The sequence below is a fragment of the Perna viridis genome, chromosome 7 (genome assembly GCF_037379345.1).
Source record: "Perna viridis isolate PV_CMFRI_1.1 ecotype Kerala chromosome 7, ASM3737934v1, whole genome shotgun sequence".
Taxonomy (NCBI): domain Eukaryota; kingdom Metazoa; phylum Mollusca; class Bivalvia; order Mytilida; family Mytilidae; genus Perna; species Perna viridis.
This window is the reverse complement of record NC_142451.1, coordinates 33,277,758-33,296,832: the sequence shown is the minus strand read 5'-3', so window position 1 is coordinate 33,296,832 and position 19,075 is coordinate 33,277,758. Positions and strand designations below refer to the sequence as shown.

General features: G+C 33.0%; 1 protein-coding gene across 2 annotated transcripts in view; it reads left to right on the top strand.

The window, feature by feature from the left end:
- Positions 1-9,729: 9,729 nt before the first annotated feature.
- LOC148612376 (uncharacterized) overlaps positions 9,730-19,075 on the top strand; it is a 76,099-nt gene continuing 66,753 nt past the window's right edge. For both annotated transcript variants that reach the window (XM_088593743.1, XM_088593745.1), the window contains exon 1: positions 9,730-9,834. The gene's annotated coding sequence lies outside the window, so the exon portion shown is untranslated. The remainder of the gene's footprint in view (positions 9,835-19,075) is intronic.

Below are 19,075 nucleotides of genomic sequence, written 5' to 3'. Positions count from 1 at the left end.
TGCTGCTACTGCTGCTCGAATAAAGGGGGGATGGGGTATTCCACTGCTGCTGCTCGTAATTGGGAGAGGGGTATTTCTGCTGCTGCTGGTCATATTTGGGGTCATTCTTCCTGCTGCTTCTATCTGCTGCTATCGAGTATAGGCGTATTCTAGTTGTTGCTGGCTGTATTCGGGGTCATTCTTTTTGCTGCATTTATCTGCTGCAAACGGTCAGAAAGAAAATCATTAAACGAGCACACAAGTCTTAAACTTTAAAAAAAAGTTGGTAGGAAACAAACGACAAATGAAAATATATAGAGAAAAAAAATCAACAAATCAATGGTTTACCCAATACAACCCCATAACGGGTCAAATCAAGTACATGCGACATGTAAACATTGAAAATATGAAAAAAAGGAATTTACCCGATAGAGCCCCATAACACGGATAAAATAGATGAAAAGGTTGAGTGGGTCTGTAATAGGTGATGCAAGGGTCGACAATAAAAATCTGTAATGAAAGGCAATACACCATTCAAAAGCTCTTAATTTTCCAAATGTAAACATCAATTGTAGATCTTACGATAGTCAGAATAATCATTAGTGGTTAGTCAAAATTTCAAAATCAATACAAAAAAAAAAATTAAGCATAATTAAACAACAAATAATTAAAACAATGATGAAATTGATTTCCCTGTTGTAAACATTGCGCAACACGTCCTTACACCTGTAATGTATTCATAAAGCACAATAAAAAGGGTTAAAAATCAATAAATGGGCTATTGAAATCACCAGTAAAATGGGAAGTTTAAAGCATCTATCTAATCCGTGAAACATCTATTCAAATTACACAATCCATTGAATACAGAGAAATTCAAATCAAAAATTTTAAATCTATTCAAAGTGCCCATTCAATTTGGCATTATAACACAAAGACAATAAAACAATAAAATTACAATTAATTTACAAAACAAATAAGACAAAAAGCAATATAAACAAAGAAAGATAAATCTTGTCATAATACCCCTTTTTAATACTTATCTGTTTACACCATACTATATAAATACCCTAATTAGGACACTTAATAAGGATACCTATGGAGGTCGTTTCTTCCCCTCCCAACCTGTAAGCCCCCTTGCTATATCAAAAAGTCCCCATGTTCCCTTTATTGGTCCCCATTTAAGTCTACTGTCGGTCACCCAAGGTCCACTGCTGGTCCCCTCCCTCTACCGGACACTTACGCTCCACGGCCACCGGATGTGACGTCATGCGCATGCGCATTGGGGCTAATTCTCTTAATCCACAAAAAATAATAACCTTAACGTGCATCTATACTACTTATAATGTATGTCATTGAGTTGTGATATGGAAACTTGGTCAACAAGTGCTGAAGGGATGGTGCCACAGATGAATGGAAAGTTGACGATACGTAATGAGAAGTAATCGCTTTTGTAATATAGTTTGGTCATGAGTTTTCCTTTTACATCAATCTCTAATAGTAGGTCAAGATATGAGGCTGACTTCATCAAGTACTTTGGGACAGATACGATGTATAAAATCTCCGAATTGTTTATAGACAAAACTTCATCTACACAGACTATATAGAAACTTAGACCAAATGATGTGGCTAAAAGATGTTTCCTCTTTTGGATAAAATCAGCTATAAAGTCAACGGAATAGGTCAGCGAGTAGCACAGTTAGACGATCGATCGTCTGTCGTTTCTTTTTTTTTATTCCTATAGTTTCTTCTCTTTTCTAGTAAAATAGTTCTGTAATGTACCTCGGAACAGAGGTCCGCCTGATTAAAACCAGTTCTTGATGAAAGTACCTGTCAAATGTTTCGTTTTCATTCGTACACCTCCTAAATAATACAGATCTGTACTACTCTGGATCTGATTTTTACATCTTATTTACATTTTAAGAAATATGGTTTCTTCTAGTATCAAAAATTTTGGTGAACTTTATCAAAAATTGGATTTGATAAAAGTACAGGCTTTACAAAAGAGTTTCAGCCATTTTGTTCGTATAATACATCTTGAAGTATGCAATTTTTTGTAGTATCATTCCCTCAATGATATCAAAGGAAGAAGATCCGCTTTCGTGCGATAACTGTAATTGTAGTGAAAGTTTAATATATTGTTACTTGTTGTTAGGGTAAATGTGGTCACTGCCCCATAGCGTTGCTTATGTAGAGGACATTTTCAATGCATTGGCTGCCGTTGAATAGTGGTCATATTGTGTTAGATACCACATTTAGTTGTCTAGCCAATGCAAACATATATATCAATTATGGCCTTTTAGTGGTTATACCCCAAGCTCTTACTTCCGATCGCCGTATTGCAAACCGCTCGTTCCGAGTTCTTAGAAATCGGCAGAATTATAATTGTACAATAAAATATTCAACATTTTATACAGTGTTTAACACTTACACGAGAGAAGTTGGCTAAACTAAAGAAAAACAAATGAACTACCTGATGAGAAAATCCAGCAATCCTGAAAATCCTTTGTAAAAGCAGTTTAAATGAATTTCACATTTGGTTTTCAGCATTTTGAATGGGTACATCCGGTTAATTGACGGATTTTAATTTGCGAAACGAAAATATCAAATTAGTCAACGAATTGCCTTTACTAACTTTTAATTCGTTTAGTCAAAAAATATTTTGTATTCCGTAAAATTGGTGACCTATTTCAAAACGACTGGTCTCTTTGATTACTGTCTTTATTACAAATGTTTTCGAGGTATTTAAAAAAAAAAGAGGATTTTTTTCGCTTGTTCTCCGTTGAATTAAACTCTTTTTATGTAAATAAGTGACGTAAAATATTTTAGAACACGTTTAGCTTATTCGCATTTGATGTGGCTTTCAACATGTCAGATGCTAGAGATTAGGATGGCACCAAGTCAGAAAATAGCTTGCCAGACAACCTCTAGCACTGTTGGGGTAATTTTAACTTATCATGCAGAATGCTAATATTTTGGGTCCCCGGACCCGAAATGTTAACATTCTGTATCCGACCGAACCTAGGCTTATGACGGAACCAGAATTGTGCGACAGCGGGTCAAGATTTTTTTAATAATCATCCCGTCACACAGACAAGCAAGAGAAATGAAGTGAACACTTGAGATAAACAATAATGACAAGTAGATACAACATATCTTAAATGCTATTTCTCAATAATCTAAGAAACATAACTAAGTATCATTTGTAAGTGATGATTATTTTGACAGACACCCTTGCTTTGTTTGTAAAAGTGATTGTTGAAAAAGTTACAAAAATGAATTGACGGCTCCTAATTAGTAGTTCACGATCCTTAACGTCCTCCATTCACGATCAAGCTGTAAAAAATCTGTTCACGTTCTTTCTCTCGCTTGACAGTGTGACAGGGTGAAAAAGAAGGGAGTTTGAAATCCAGAGATTTGTATATATGGACCTATCAACTGCTTATTTTTGTCTAATTTTTGCACAAAATGAACAAAATCTTCCCATGAAAGGGAAGTTCCAAGACGAGACCCCAACTTTCACCCGCCATTGAACAGAGCCAAAGAATTTAAATAAATAATGTTCATTTTGGTTGTATTATATAACTAAGTATAACAAAAATGTATTTCTTTCAAAGATTCCATAAAGAAAATTGTCGCGGTAAAGTAAAGTAAGAGAGCAGGGAGTTGTGCATTGAAATGTAGTTTTCTTTCACTCTTTAGGCATTACGATGTAATTCAATTTCGTTAGTGGGTTATATATTTTTTCTATTACATTAATTCAGAACTGAAGTGACGCTCCATATAAATGATATCTTTAAAGCACAAAGTGACGTATGCAAAAAGTAATTTTCTGCTTTTGCACAGGCTCCGGTCATGGGTTATCTGTTAACAGTTTACATATAAATAGTACGACAATGGATTTCCATAACATTGAAAACTGATCTTTTCAAAGCGAAAATTCAGTACAAAAAAAAAAGAAACTGAACAAAAACGAAAAACTGAATGTTTGCTAGAGCGACATAATGATTGAAAGACCTGACAACCTCCAGTGATTTTCTGTTTGAAAAGAAAAAAAATGTAAACTTAGGTTAAAGGAAGGTGCGAAAGGAGATAATGGGTTCGCCAACTTCTAATAATTTTCATCTTTGAAGTACAGTATACAAGCCTATGAAACATGACTCCAACGTACCGCTCCTACGTACCTTTTGATGTTCGATTAGAGCAACATATGGTCTACACTCAAGTCTAGTTCTATCGACAATTAAAATGACATTAAAGGTAATGAAATATCACGTAATTAATAGAAAAATCATTATTTCCGATATATATCTTGAATAAATTTATATGCTAGTAAGTAAGATTATAATTGGTTCTCGTATACTCGATATTTGTAGTCTCTGGGTTTTGTCGGAATTAAGCAAAAAGTACCGTCTGTTCAAACAGAAAACGATGTGAAGTTTTTTTGTTTTGTTTTGTTTTTTTTTTTTGCTTTTGCTGTGGGGCTATGAAACAAACGTACTTATATTTTGTTAGATAGATTGATATTTTATCCCCCTTTCCCTCAGACCTCTTACCATCAAAAACTTAAGTCTACATGTTTCCAGAACTTCTGGTATAACTACATATCAGATGATACGACTAACAGCATAACTATAGGTATATTAGCTGCACTCTAGGAGTGTACCTTACACAATATTTTTAAGGTTTCCCCGTGACCATGCTAATAAATGGTGACGATTAGTGTATCTGTTTGCAGCATTTATACCTTTTGTCACCACAGGATCGATTTATTTACAAATAAAGCGCATATATAAGAAGTCTCATAGGATGTGGAAACTGTTAATAAATTGCTGTACAGACATATAAAGCATGTACAGGGCCGTAGCCAGGTTTTTTTTGAGTGGCCCAAACCTGGTCATCTTTTAAAAGAAAATTTGTTTAAATCCAAACTGGATAACTAGTGTCCACACTTCGAAATCTTTCTATAGCACGGTTATGAGGGCTCGCTTATTTAGTAGTTTTCTTACGATTGCAAAACCGAAACTCACTTGATGAGTCTGTAATAACTGAAAGAGAGCATACTATATACTGTTGTCAGGAACTTGCATGCATCTGCAACAGTTAAAGACGTGCATCTGTATATGCATGCCCCTGACAAGTACTCTTTTGACAGCGAAAAATCATTCCGGTTATTGAAATTATAATTTCACTTGATAAATAGATATCTCTTTCATCGTTATCTAAGTATTGTTAAAATTCATCAGCATAAACGTTGATTACCAAACCATAAAGATTCCTCATTGAGGACAATTTAGTCATTAAATTGAACATATGTTACTACAAATCTGATACACATCATGCATACATATTGATTTTGACAAATCATTATATTCACAGCTTCGTGGCCTTTACTCGAATGGTGTCTGTATATTTCGAAAAAAAATATCTAAAGCTATTTAATAAGACGCTTGCAGATTAGAATGGATTATTTTTACAATGCATTACAAAATGTTCATACATTCTTCTTAGTGCATTAAGCGTGGGTTCTTACAAGTAAAATGTGTAAATTGGGTTTTCTTTTATTTATTTCTAATAAATGTCATGATATTATGCCTCTATAATATACATTATTGGTTTGCAATATTATATATACAAAATTACAATTATTACAAATAGCAGGACATGATTTGTAAGTCGGTTCATATGTGCTAAGATGCGTTGGGTAGTGCGCACGTACCTAAGATTGCATTTTTTTGTAATAACAAGTCCATGTTTAAACTATATGTAAAAATAAGGCAAACAACAAAAGCGCTAAAACTGTATTTAAATGGTAGAAAGGCGTATAGTAAAACATTGACAACAGATGAACACACTTTTGCAAACAACACAAAACAATACCAAAACAACACACACAAAAAGCAGATACAAGAACAAAAACAAAATACAAAACAAAACAAAACAAACAAAACCCAAAAAGAAATAAAAGAAAATTTATCTCGAATTTTAGAGATTATCTATAAAATCGTATCACTGCAGAGAAATTTGAAATAGTACAGACAGTATCAAGACGTGTAAAGCTGAACGCAGGAAATAATCTACCAAATCGAATAAAATAGCAAATTACTTCCCAATCAATGACGGATCCACAGGAGATTGCGACACTGAATTAAGTTTAATTGCGGAAAAAAGGTGATATAAATTATCTGGTCTTTTCGCTCGTTCTGCTGCGCTCGCTGAAGTCGCGAGCAGAATGAATATTTCTATGTGGAAAAGCACATGGTCTTTTCCAACCACGCATGTAAGAAAATATTTTATAAGCAACTCGGTGGCTGTCTTAGAAAAACAGAGGACGCTTACCATAACAGTGTAACTTGTCCAATTTCCCAGTTTTTAGTTGAGTCCGGGCTACTTACTTACTTTTGTTTTTATTTGCTGATTATTACTAGCATTATGTGTTTTTTTTTCCTAGTCTTGTTCCTTTTGTTTAACATTGGAACCCTGGTTACCTTGATTTTCCTCTCAATTGTAAAAATCACAGGTTCAAATGAAGGACGTACCTTTACTTACTTACTTTCATCTTTTTGTTTTTAATGTAAGGATGATCCACATCATTTGATGACAGTTACAGAAAATATTGAATGTGTGTTTTTACTACCTCAACCTTATTCTCATCATGTGATCATATTCATAACCTCAACGAACTTCTGATTTCACCTCCAAAGATTCAACAAAGATATAAAAACTAATATGGTAAATAATTTGATTTTCTTGATATCTTTTTTATGACCAACCATTACGATTTTACAGCTACTTAATATAGTTATTAATTTAAAATTCTAAGAACACGTGTTACTTTCTTTTTGCTTTAATGGTTACCGGAGGTAGTTTTAGACGCCTTTACTTCTTTTCTTATGGATTGAAGACGAATTACTTTTCATTATGATGACCTATAAAATAACACGATTTACTAAATATCATTAATTTCAATGGAAAAATGGAAACCCGCGTCATTCGTATCATGGTTATAACGATCTTGGTAAATAAAGGCATAAGTACACGCTGAGTTTTATTGTTTGCTTAGCAAACAGTGTTCAGGAGAACGAAGCAACAGATGCTTTCTGTCTTCAATTCCTTTTCACTGTCTGGCTAGAACGTTTATACAAGATTCAATTATCAAGAAATATGCCTTTTACATATTCATTGGATTTGACCTTTGTTTAGAACCATGAAAATGATTATATCATTTGGAAAGAAAAAAATATTAACCACTAGAAATAAACACGTAGTGCTCTGTAGTATCTTTTACAAAAGAACGCATGGGTCATGAATTGGCATAAAGAATATTGTGTATAAAAGCATATTTGAGTTTTGTTTCCGGACCACAAATTCATATGTAAAATGCTTTATAAACATTTAGTCATATGTAAGATACCCAATAAGCTAACTTGCTTAAAAGATGCAAAAAAATGTTCAAAAAAGAAAACATTCAAATAACAATATAGTGTTCGTTTTATGTGCCAGAGTTTTTATATAAATTATTTCACAGGACAATCTTAGAAAGAAAAGATAAATTCACAAGTTAAAACAAGTCAAACAAGTTAAATTGGATATTTGGTTTTAATCCACATTAATTTACTTACCCGTTTTTTGGTTGAGAAAAAAGCAACATAAGAAAACACATCGATAATTTAAAGCACGTAAGTTAATCTACATCAAACCAATATAACGGAAATAGCGTATAGAACTATGGCATTGTCGCAGATAACTTTCTGCATTAGGTTTTGTCTATGATCCACAACAATACCAGTCAGATTACACAGATAATACAGTTCAGATTGGTGCATGTTTGCGGGATTCTGTTGGAAAGAAAGCTTTAGAAGGATGTCTACGCCGGGGCGATAGAAAAGTAAAGACAGCTTTTCTAATGAGGGATGCTTTAGATATAGAAAATTGTATAACACATGTAATAAATGTAATATTCAGATAATAAAGCTAAAATAATTTGAATTTCTGCTACGTTTAAGTTTTTATCCATACGAACAACGCTACATAGCTGGATTTGCAAAATTTACCATCAAAACGCTTCCAAAACGTTCAACTTCTATACTTACAACTGTTAAAGCTGGTCTCCAGTCCTACCACAACACTCGTTATTCCGGTAGTGGTATTAATTCAGTGTGGATCCTGAATAATTCAATAGATCTACTGGAAATCCTCAATTCAAGATTATCATCATAATACAATAACATTAAAACCTATGATTTTTCAAATCTTTATCATTCAAATCCCCATTCTCAGTTAAAATCCCGATTCAAACACCTTATACATCGTTGTTACTTCAAAAAAAAGACGTTGCATTTAGATACATATATACAGTACTTTGTATAGATTTCTCATACTTTTTAAAAAACGATTTCAAATCATCTTCCAAATATACCGAAGAAGATGTTTTTTCAAAATGCTGAAATTTTTGATCGACAACTAATTTGTGCCCAGTGCGGCGGACGTGTTTTTCAACAATCGATTGGCATTCCAATGGGAACAAATTGTGCTTCTCTACTCGCTGACCATTTCTCCACTCTTATGAGGCTGACTTTATAGCTGATATAATCCAAAGGAAGGAACATCGTTTAGCCAGATCTCTTGATCTAAGTTTCCGCTATATGACATTGAGTTTGTATTTTATGTACTATATAATGTACTAGCAAATGGGTAACATTGACATTCGACCTCTTATTGGTCCAATCTTTATATTAGCTGACTTGTTGTCATGAAAACCACCATCTCTAGCCATCATTATTACAGTGAAAGCCCCCTTTGAAACGACACAGGTCCACACTGTATATACATTGTATGCCATTTTTCTCAGACAAACTTATTCTGTCTTGAAGATTTATGACCGTCATTATGAACCCGTGGATCGTTACGGTGTAGGCTAAAAACCACTAATTCCACTTTCCATAGGCTTCTATGCTAATTTCACAATATTTAATGGCTTCTCTGGACTTTACCTTAACTTTAACCTGCAGAGGACTATATATCATCATGATTCTACATATGTCAGCTCACAATCCTCAGAATGGCATGTGGGGTTAGCAGACTTGCAGTGCAGTACTGGTCACCGGAAGTGAAGGGTCTATAAATAGCATGGGAAATCCAAGTGTTTTCACAAGATAGGGGTATATTTAAAAATCATTATGGAGATTAGGCTTCACATCACAAGAAGCAAAATGCACGGTGACAACGATAGGGTGATATGGTTATACGACCAAACAAATTGCGGGTGTGTGAACACGAACGAAACCTGAATAGTCCATATAAAATTGTATTGAAGACAATTTATGTCATTAGAATTTTTTAGAGTTTAAAAAAGTATAGGCAGGCAGTTGTGTACTAACACAAGTATAAGACAAAAATCCCGATTACAACGAAAATGAAAATAAACCTTTAACCTAGAACTGAATCCTTTGATTCAGTATGTTGATTTAATTTTCCAAGATTTTATAGATAGTTGTGCACATGCTGCAAAATGACACTCCTACATTGAAAAACAAATTCCTTTTTTTTTGTTTTCGCTGATATCTAGAAGTCAAATGAATAAAAACATATAAAGAGAATTCAATGGTTATTTAGTGTTTACACTGGAATAACCCATGTCAATGAAATAAGCTCCTCCTATCTACGAAGATAAATCTCATTCCATCACAGTAAAGATGAGCAAAAGAATATGTAAAGATTACTGCAAGCTGTTGTTTGATTTTGTCAATTCCTGTATATAATAAAGTTAATCATCGCCCAATAAGCAGTCTGTCAAATTCCCCTCGAAGTGTTTTATCGGGGATAATTACTGGGATCAAATTTCATTCCGACCGACAGGTAATATCTATTTTATCACTATTTGTTACATTGGTCATAATCCATAATACGTGCATGTTTAGACTAAAACACTGTCATTTCATTTTAAAAAATGATTGTTACGTTTGAATGATCCCAAATATATAACTGTACCAGAATCTATTTAACTGCAAAATACAAAATTTCCACTATGGGTATCCTAAAAGAATAATTTCTTGATTTAGAATGAATTGCTTGAAGTATTTTGGTAATGTGTAAATCCAATAAAAACAACAGTTTTCTGAATAAGAGTTAATTGCACGCTTGAAATATTTTGGTAATATGCAGATCCAGTAAAAACAATTTGCGTCTCCTTTTTAATTCAAAATACTGCAAATTTGTAACGATAATAAGCAAAATATTATGTCCTTTTATAACACAATATGTATCTCTTCTAACAAAAACCGATAGAATATAAAATAAGTTTACAAGACGAACAAGGTTAAAAAGGTTGATTTATAATTTTCCTATTGAAATAAAAAACTGAGATAATAAATAGGCATAAAACACAGTTTAATGATAGAAAACTCTGTTAAATCATCCAAAATATTCGATAAACAATAAAACTTCAAATCGTGTCATTAAAACCATAAATGACACCGTTTACACTATATACTGGTCGAATAGAATAATCAACTACACCTCTATTTATATTTGGGCCACCTGTATGTGCATCATTTTGATTTACAAAGAATAAACAAATTTAGTCCAATTAATTAAGTAAGTCTACTCACCAATATTATAATTTCCTAATACTGACGTGATGCTTCTAAGAATAAAGGTTCTTTAAATCATAGACAACTATCGAATTTTATGTATAAAAAAATAAAAAAAGACACTTTTTTCTTAGAAGTGGTGGTTGTAAAAGGGATAATATTGCCGTTCCAGGAATTTTATTTCCTACGCAATCATTTAAAACAGCTAGTTAGTTTATCCGTTGTTTTAAGAATTTAGCTTTGGAAAGTTGGATTTTTTTCTTATAAATATGTTAAATCAAACAAAACGCAATTGTCTATCACCTTACAGAGAGATGCATCAAATTTCATCTCGGAATTTTCTTTTTCTTGCAAAACATTGTCTAGTTGAACGGAAATTCAAATGAAACAGGTAGAATATATTTGACATATGCATGTCGTTTGTCATGTCGAAAAAAGACACATTAGAATATAAAATAAATCTCGCAAAATTTCCTGCAATTATTCGTTCTCTCAATTTTAACAGGTGAGCACAACTTACAAATACCAAAAAAACACTGTATAAAAATTGATATCCCCTCAATTAGAAATGGTTTCTGTGTTAGCATCAGTTGCAATATCAATATATTATGTCTAAGGAATGTAAAAGACACATGTCATGGATTGTCCATTTTCTTTGACTTCATTCACAAGAAAACGATTTTCCCATACAAGTTAAATAATTTGCCAATACCAACAGGCAATAAACTCAGATGTACGTGCTTGTTAACCTTAAGTCAAAAATTTATGGGATAATCTATAATCGTAATAATATATGATGTCATAGAGGGATCTTATGTAGCGGTTTTTCCTATATTTCATTGGATTTGGTATGACTGATTCGGCGGCTAGTTTAAAAATAACAGGGCAATATTCCTTCTAGCCTTTTTAATAAATGCAACAACTGTAGGATTTTCAATGTGCATTCTCTCCTAATAACAGGCAGATTGAAATGAATAATTATAAATCATCATATAGACCTATAAAGTAACTTTAAACTAAAAATAAAAATGTGTAGCCTTTTTGGGGTGTATCGCATATTACCGAGTTGCTCATTTGCTTTTGTTACTTTGTATGTATGATTTTAGTTACTTTATGTTCTTTGTTGTGTATGTCTGTTTTCCATGTCTGGTCTTTGTCCCTGGATTACATTCTTTTGATTACCGCTATAACCTTGGTTCCCTTGATTACTCTTACATAATTTGTATGATTCTTACTAAGACTACTACTTAAGAAATAGTATGTCCGTTCAATCTTGCTTTCAATTTTGTAAAGATTTGTAGTTGATATTTAAATTATAATGTTTGAATATTTAGATGAAATAATACTAATTGATAAAAAATGATATACGAAACAGTCTACCTTTAAATTTTGATAAAAAGTCTGTCGAAAATTATGTTGCGTCTATAAACATCACGACACATTTTGTTTTCATCTGCATATTAATCCCCATGTGTGTTTTCACAAAAAGGAGAACATATGCCCTTTCGGTGCATCTGACAGAGGCTCAAAAGTTTTTATGTTACAATAAATTTTCTTTTGATCTTTCGATTTACATTTTTGCTTTGCCTCCATTCTACGTTTACTTAGAAAGTCGAAGTAGGGATGTCAAAGTGACTAATTAGCCAGCAAAAACCAACGGTGAAAACAAGTTAGCCACACCACAAAGTAACTAAAAAAATTAAATAAAGAAACGAAAACAACAAAACCAACTAAATAAAAGAAAATAAAAGGGAGATAAATTTGCTCCTTAAACAACTCAAACATTTTACCAGAGAGAGCTGGTCTGAACTACGTGGGTTATGTTACTACAAGATTGAAGTCATTACTACAGACGTTTTATGGTCGTCATCATGAACTCGTGGATCGATATGGTGTACCGCCTGCAAAACGGAAACCACTGGTTCACCACGTCACAGTTTTTCTTTTCTCTTTTGTCTACCGGGGACGTGACGTTTTATGAGGAACTCGGTTGGTGTTTCTAGAAAAGCAGAGGATGTTTACCCTACAGGCGCACCTGGTCCATGCTCCTATTGATTCAGAGTTGCTCATTATTTTTATTTCTTTATACAAGTCGTTTTTGGTAACTTAAAGCTTTTTGTTGTTTATGTCTATTTTCCCTGTCTAGTTTATTTCCTTGGATTATATATTATATTTATTTCCGCTCGAATATTGGATCCATTCATTACCCTTGCAATACATGGGCCGTTTTGCACGTTGAAGGTTAGGAGGAGATCATATATGACAGTTTGAGACAGTCTGTATTGTAATGTTATACTCCAGAGTGGCCAATCAGATCGAGGTGACGGCCAAGAAATGTTGAATTAATAGCGTTATAACACTATCGGAGTAGCTTTTGTGTATGCCGCTGAGTTCTAACCAGGATAAGACACACATTCAGTTAAAACAATTATAAACTCAGTATTTTCAAAGATTGTCTTTTCTTCAAGAATAATCAAGGGAAACAAGGTTATAGCGGTAATCAAAAGAATGTAATCCAGGGACAAAGACCAGACATGGAAATCAGACATACACAACAAAGAACATATAGTAACTAAAATCATACATACAAAGTAACAAAAGCAAATGAGCAATTCGGACTCCACTAAAAACTTGGAGCATGGACAAGATAATCCCAGAATATTCGCAAATAAAGTTTTCATGAAACGTTCACATGACAACTTTAAATTTATTAACATTAAATTTGATAACATTACTAATAACACAGAAAATAAGATCGTTAGTCGACTTTAGGTTCAACTTAGAGAGAAATAGTCGAAAGTTCATTTTCGACAGTTTTTGTTGTTAATTTTTGTGCTTTTCGTCAATCGAAATTCTTTAAACTTTGGTGTACCAATGTAGGTTTCTTATACAGGTTTAAAGCAAATTTGGGACATTCAAACATATTAAACATGACTATACTTGTGGTCAAAATCCTGGGAAAACTGTCCCCGTTTCTTGACCTTCTCACTCATATAGGTAAATAACTTCAAAATAATCACAGAAATAAACAGTTCTTATGGTCCTACATGAAACAATGCGTACATGTATAAGGTTCACTTATTTTCAAAAACAGTTTTGAAATTGTAAACCAAAATAGAATCAGGAGTTCTCAAATGATGAACATTTTCTGTGAGGTGAAACGATTAAGAAAAAAAACATGGGTTAAACACTGTAACAACCAGAAAAGGAAGGGCAAAAGTTTTGTATGTACATCCTAGTGCATCAGCTTGAACCGCACGCATATGATGACCATTAAAGAACACTTGAAGTTGGAAAACACTTAAAAAGCAAAAAAGAATCTATATTTTGGGTTCAAAATTACTTTAAGATTGATTTTGGGGTAATTCAATTACGGTCCAATCTGTTACCTAGTGATCTGATCTTTGATCGTAGATAAACTACGGTAAACAACGATATCATCAAGTTGAAAAAAAAATGTTGAAAATTGACGTAGATATTTATAAATGGCCGTTTGTCGGTAAATAAAGGTGGCATACTTCGATTTTTCTCAGAATACGTGGTTTCCCTCGCGCAATGCGAACTTGCTTCATTATTGATTATATGATTAAAAACGATTTAGCAGGACATGTGTCCTCTCTTGTTTACTTGTTTATTCGAAAGGTTCTCGTCCTTGGCTAGTCAAAGTAGTCATTTTATAATAGACCCATGTCATACCCATTCGTCATTCATACAGAATCTACTGGAAACTATTTGACGTTTTTTTCCCTGATAATATGCTTCGAAATCAATGTGTCATTAAAATAACTTAGAAAAAAAATAAATTAAAGATTTACCCTGCTTTTTAAATTTTTTTCTTTGACTTTTGAAAAGAAAATTCTGAATGGAATTGAATGTAAAATGTGTATGTTCTTAAACCTTCTGTTTTAGCCCTTTACTTTTATATGATATTATCAAAGACAGGAGATTTATCATTTGAAGAAAGAAATATTCTCTTTAAGATATTTGAGATACGTAGTTAGATAGAATTATTATTTTAGATAACATTTGAACACCGAAATAAAAAAAACGAAATTAAAATGAAATTAGTTTAAGAACATCTTTTTCTTTATTAACAATAATGATAGTACTTATAAAATGCACTACACCATCCTTAAGTGGTAATTCAGAAATATAAATTAAATACAAAGAAATTTTAAAGAAGACGCTCATATCCTAAAAAATGCAATACTTTATACTAAAATGTACACAAGGATATCTTAAATCAATCCAAATTATGTACTAGCGTACGAAGTCTATAAAGTCTGTGTTATGATATGTTGATAAGTAAAGGGAATCATGGAAACAATTGTAGATCGATACCGATATCATCAATATTTTTTCTGAGGTAAACCACGTTTAACCCAGTTTAACAGATGATATATGAAACATTGCATGATGCTACTGCATTGTAGGAAGTAAATAACATCATTTGAAACTTTTTAAAAAAGTGTTTTGTAATCGATAATTTACTTTTTGAATAGAAATATCATTACAGTTTCTAACCCTAGAAAAACAAACGAGGTTTCAAATATTACTGGTTTACGTCATATCATCTATATTGTAAAAGTGAGAAAAAGCAAAATATCTAGAGCGCATATGTTACCCCTATCAATTACAGAATTTTCCTTAGTTTTACAAAAATAAGTAATTTACGTGTTCTATGTTTAAACTGGTACACATAGTTTTATGTTGTTTTGTTTTTTTTGTGGGTGGGGAACGTTTGCTTCGTTTTGTATGAGATTTTTTTACTGAACATTGGAAATACACAATTACACGGTGTCTTAACTTGACCATGGCTCAATTTGTAAACATTTATTCACTTAATAGGGTAAAATGCACATGGTTTTTAAAGTGATCGTCGTCAGAAAACAAATCATCAAAATTATATATTTGCTCAAATATCACATGCATTAAAATTTTATATAAAAATCTTCGACCCAAACCTTTTAAGTTGAAATGCGTTATAAGAAATTTGTTTGGTGAATATCTAAGTCAATAAAACAAATTATATTTAGAGAGTTTATTTGTAAAAGAAATTGAATAGTACAGACTCGAACGTGCCTCCTGTACGATTAACAGTTCACTAATTAATCTTGGAAAAACAATATATATCTTTTCTTCACTTAATAAACTTTTCAAAAAATAACGCATTATACAATAAATGAATTTGAATGAGGTTAATTTCATTATTTCACCACCTGGGAGATCATATAATTACCGAGGCCATCAGCCGAGGTGGTTATAGATCTCGAGGGTCAATAAATCGTGATATTAAGAGAAATCCAGTCTTTCAATTTATAATAAAATGTTTTATTTCATGATTAATCTGTTCCGAAACTTACATTTACCGACTAGTCAATCTATACATTCTAAATGAAACATGGTCGGTGAAATTCAATACAAGGTGCAAATGTAGGCATTTTGGATATTCCTCCTTTGATCACGGATCAAATGATTAGTTTGCTTCCTGGGTGTGTGTGTGTTTTTTTCTCTTTGTTGTTGTTTGTTTTGGTTTGTGGTTTCCCTGTTCTCTATCCCTTGATTTACAATGTAAATAATTCCAATAACCGCTGACAAAAAAAAAAAAAAAAAAAAAACGCACAAGGGAATCAGTAGCCAGTCTAGTCCTTTTTTCAGTCAAGATACCTTTTATTTCATCGCCGTTTAAGGTAGCAAACTATTTTTGTCCATTGCTGCCGCTCGGATTAGCCGGCTCAGCTATCGTTGTTGACTGACCATAAATGTTAAGTAAGAAGAGGGGCGATTAGCTGAAGAGAGGCTGTTTTAGTGTATATCGACTAATCAAAATCGTGGTTATTTATAGTAATAAAATAACAATAATTAAAACATCTAAAATCAAAATTTTTTTTCTTAAAAAAAAACCTATTGTAGGAGAGGGAAAAGAACCTTCATTTTAAATTCCTTTCCTTTTATAGTTTTTCTACAAAAAACAAAACAAAAATAAAACATTTAAACACTAGAAATACTATTAGCAAACTAATTGAGCGAATACCTTCGCTGTAAATGCAGCTAATGTATAACCTGTATTACCAGTTATCTCCCTTTGCAGACTTCCGACCGTAACTATATATCTTAATGCACATAAACATATGATTCCCAACCACCTTATGAAGATTTGCGCTTGAGGAGGAGTTGCACTCACAGAGTTGTAACGCATGAAACCCTTAAAGATGGATTATATCCCTTCTGAGTGCTCCGACAGTTACTATATTCATTCATGCATATCATAATATAATGGCCAATCCGCCTATAATTTGTTTTCTAAATCCCTTGAATTGTTAAGGAGTAGTTGACGGAGGGGCAGACGGGAAGACAGAGACAAACATGTGTTCCCTATATACCCCCAAAGCTTTGTTTGTGGTGAGGGGGGTATAACAATACATTTGAACATTGAGAAGATAATCTACTATAATATATAAACTCCACCTTTGGACAAAGAGACTGAAAAGAATTTAAATTTCATGCGGTCGGAAATAGTCTTTCTATTTCATAAGGCACATGTTTGTTATACATCTAAAATGTTATACCATAAGAAAACAGTCTGTTGTAAAAAGAATTAGAAATAATTAAAACTATGCTTAAGTTTATAGACCAATATCCTTTAAAGAGTAATCAAGGGAACCAAGGTTATAGCGGTAATCAAAAGAATGCAATCCAGGGACAAAGACCAGACATGGAAAACAGACATACACAACAAAGAACATAAAGTAAGTAAAATCATACATACAAAGTGACAAAAGCAAATGAGCAACTCGGACTCCACTAAAAACTGGGAGCATGGGCCAGGTGCACCGGTAGGGTAAGCATCCTCTGCTTTTCTAGAAAAACCCGCCGAGTTGCTCATAAAAAGTCAAGTCCGGGGTAGACAAACGAGGAAAAGAAAACTATGACCCGTTGAATAAATCAGTTTTCATGGTGCAGATGGATACACCATAACGATCCACAAGTTCATGATGACGACCATAAAACTTCTGTGGTGGACTTCAATCTTGTAGCAACATAACCCTGTTCCAGAAGCCTATTTTTTAGAGTTCTAGCGCGATACAAAAAAGTCTGCGTAGTTTAGTCAAGCTCTGGCATAACGTATGAGTTGTGATATGAATACTCCATATGCAGGTGCTGAAGGGATGTTGCCACAGATGAAAGGAAAGTTGACAATTCTGAATGAAAAGTCATCACGTTTGTCGTAAAGTTTGGTAAATAGTTTTCCTTTACCATCGATTTCTAAGTGTAGGTCAAGATATGAGGCTGACCTTACAGTGTCTGTAGTATCCTTTATCTTAAGTTTTTTTGGGGTAGATGCGAAGTATCAAATCCCCGAAATTAGGATTGTTTAAAGATAATACGTCATCTATATAGCGGAAACTAAGATTGAAGGATCTAGCCAAACGATATTCTTACTTTCGGATCAAATCAACTATAAAGTCAGCCTCAAAAGAATGAAGGAATAGGTCAGCAAAAAAAGGAGCACAATTTGTTCCCATTGGAATGCCAACCGTTTGTTGAAAAACACGTCTCCAAAAGATCTTTCGAATTTTTCAGGATCCACATTAAAATAATACCACTACGAGAGTAACACTTGTTTTGGAAGGACCGCAGACTGAGTGAGTATAGAAGTTTAAAGTTTTGAAAGAGGATTGGTGATCCAGCTATGAAACGTTGTTTGTATGGATTCTTGTGAAGTTTAGGAATCCAGTACATAACGCACAATCATCGACCTTGGTAGAGAGGCCAAAAGAGGATAGCACAGATTTATGGTTTTCCACAATCTGTTCTTTGGAGAGTGTGGTAGCAGTATAGGTCTTATCACTGCTATTATTTTCTACGTCTACCTCTGATAATAAACATTGGATGTAAACCGTTTTGCAGACAAAAAACAATGTTGTTTTGGGATTTGTCTGCTGGTACGACAACATATTTGTCATGTATAGTGGACAATGTTTTTGCTACATCGGGGTCTTTGAAAAGTGATGTAGCCTTGGCACTCATTGACCTACTTAAAACTTTCATTTGTTTCAAAATTAAAGACCGTTAGCCACTCTGACAGAGAATCAATGTCTTCTTGTTCAGTTAACATTTTTATTATCGAGAGTATAAAGTAATACATGGGCAATTAACAAAGAAAAATATTTAAAATTAATTAATAAATTAACTTGGTTAGAATGCAAGTCTGAGATTAAAACGAAATTATTATGGTTCCCTGTAAACTTATAAAATGATACAAGAGGAAAAAGACAAAATGGTTAAAAAAAAAAACTGGTAATGCTTGCGACTGGTACTTCCATCCAATTACCGACCCTGATTGTTTTTTGCCACGTAGTTGTCATAAAATTAGAATATTTCATGGTACTCAAAATTACGAAAGCGTACTCCAGTGATTTCTTATTGTGAATTCAAATAATTTAACTTCACTCTAAGTTTGAAAGGAGAAAATACTAACTTAACCGTTGGAATCAAACACAGGT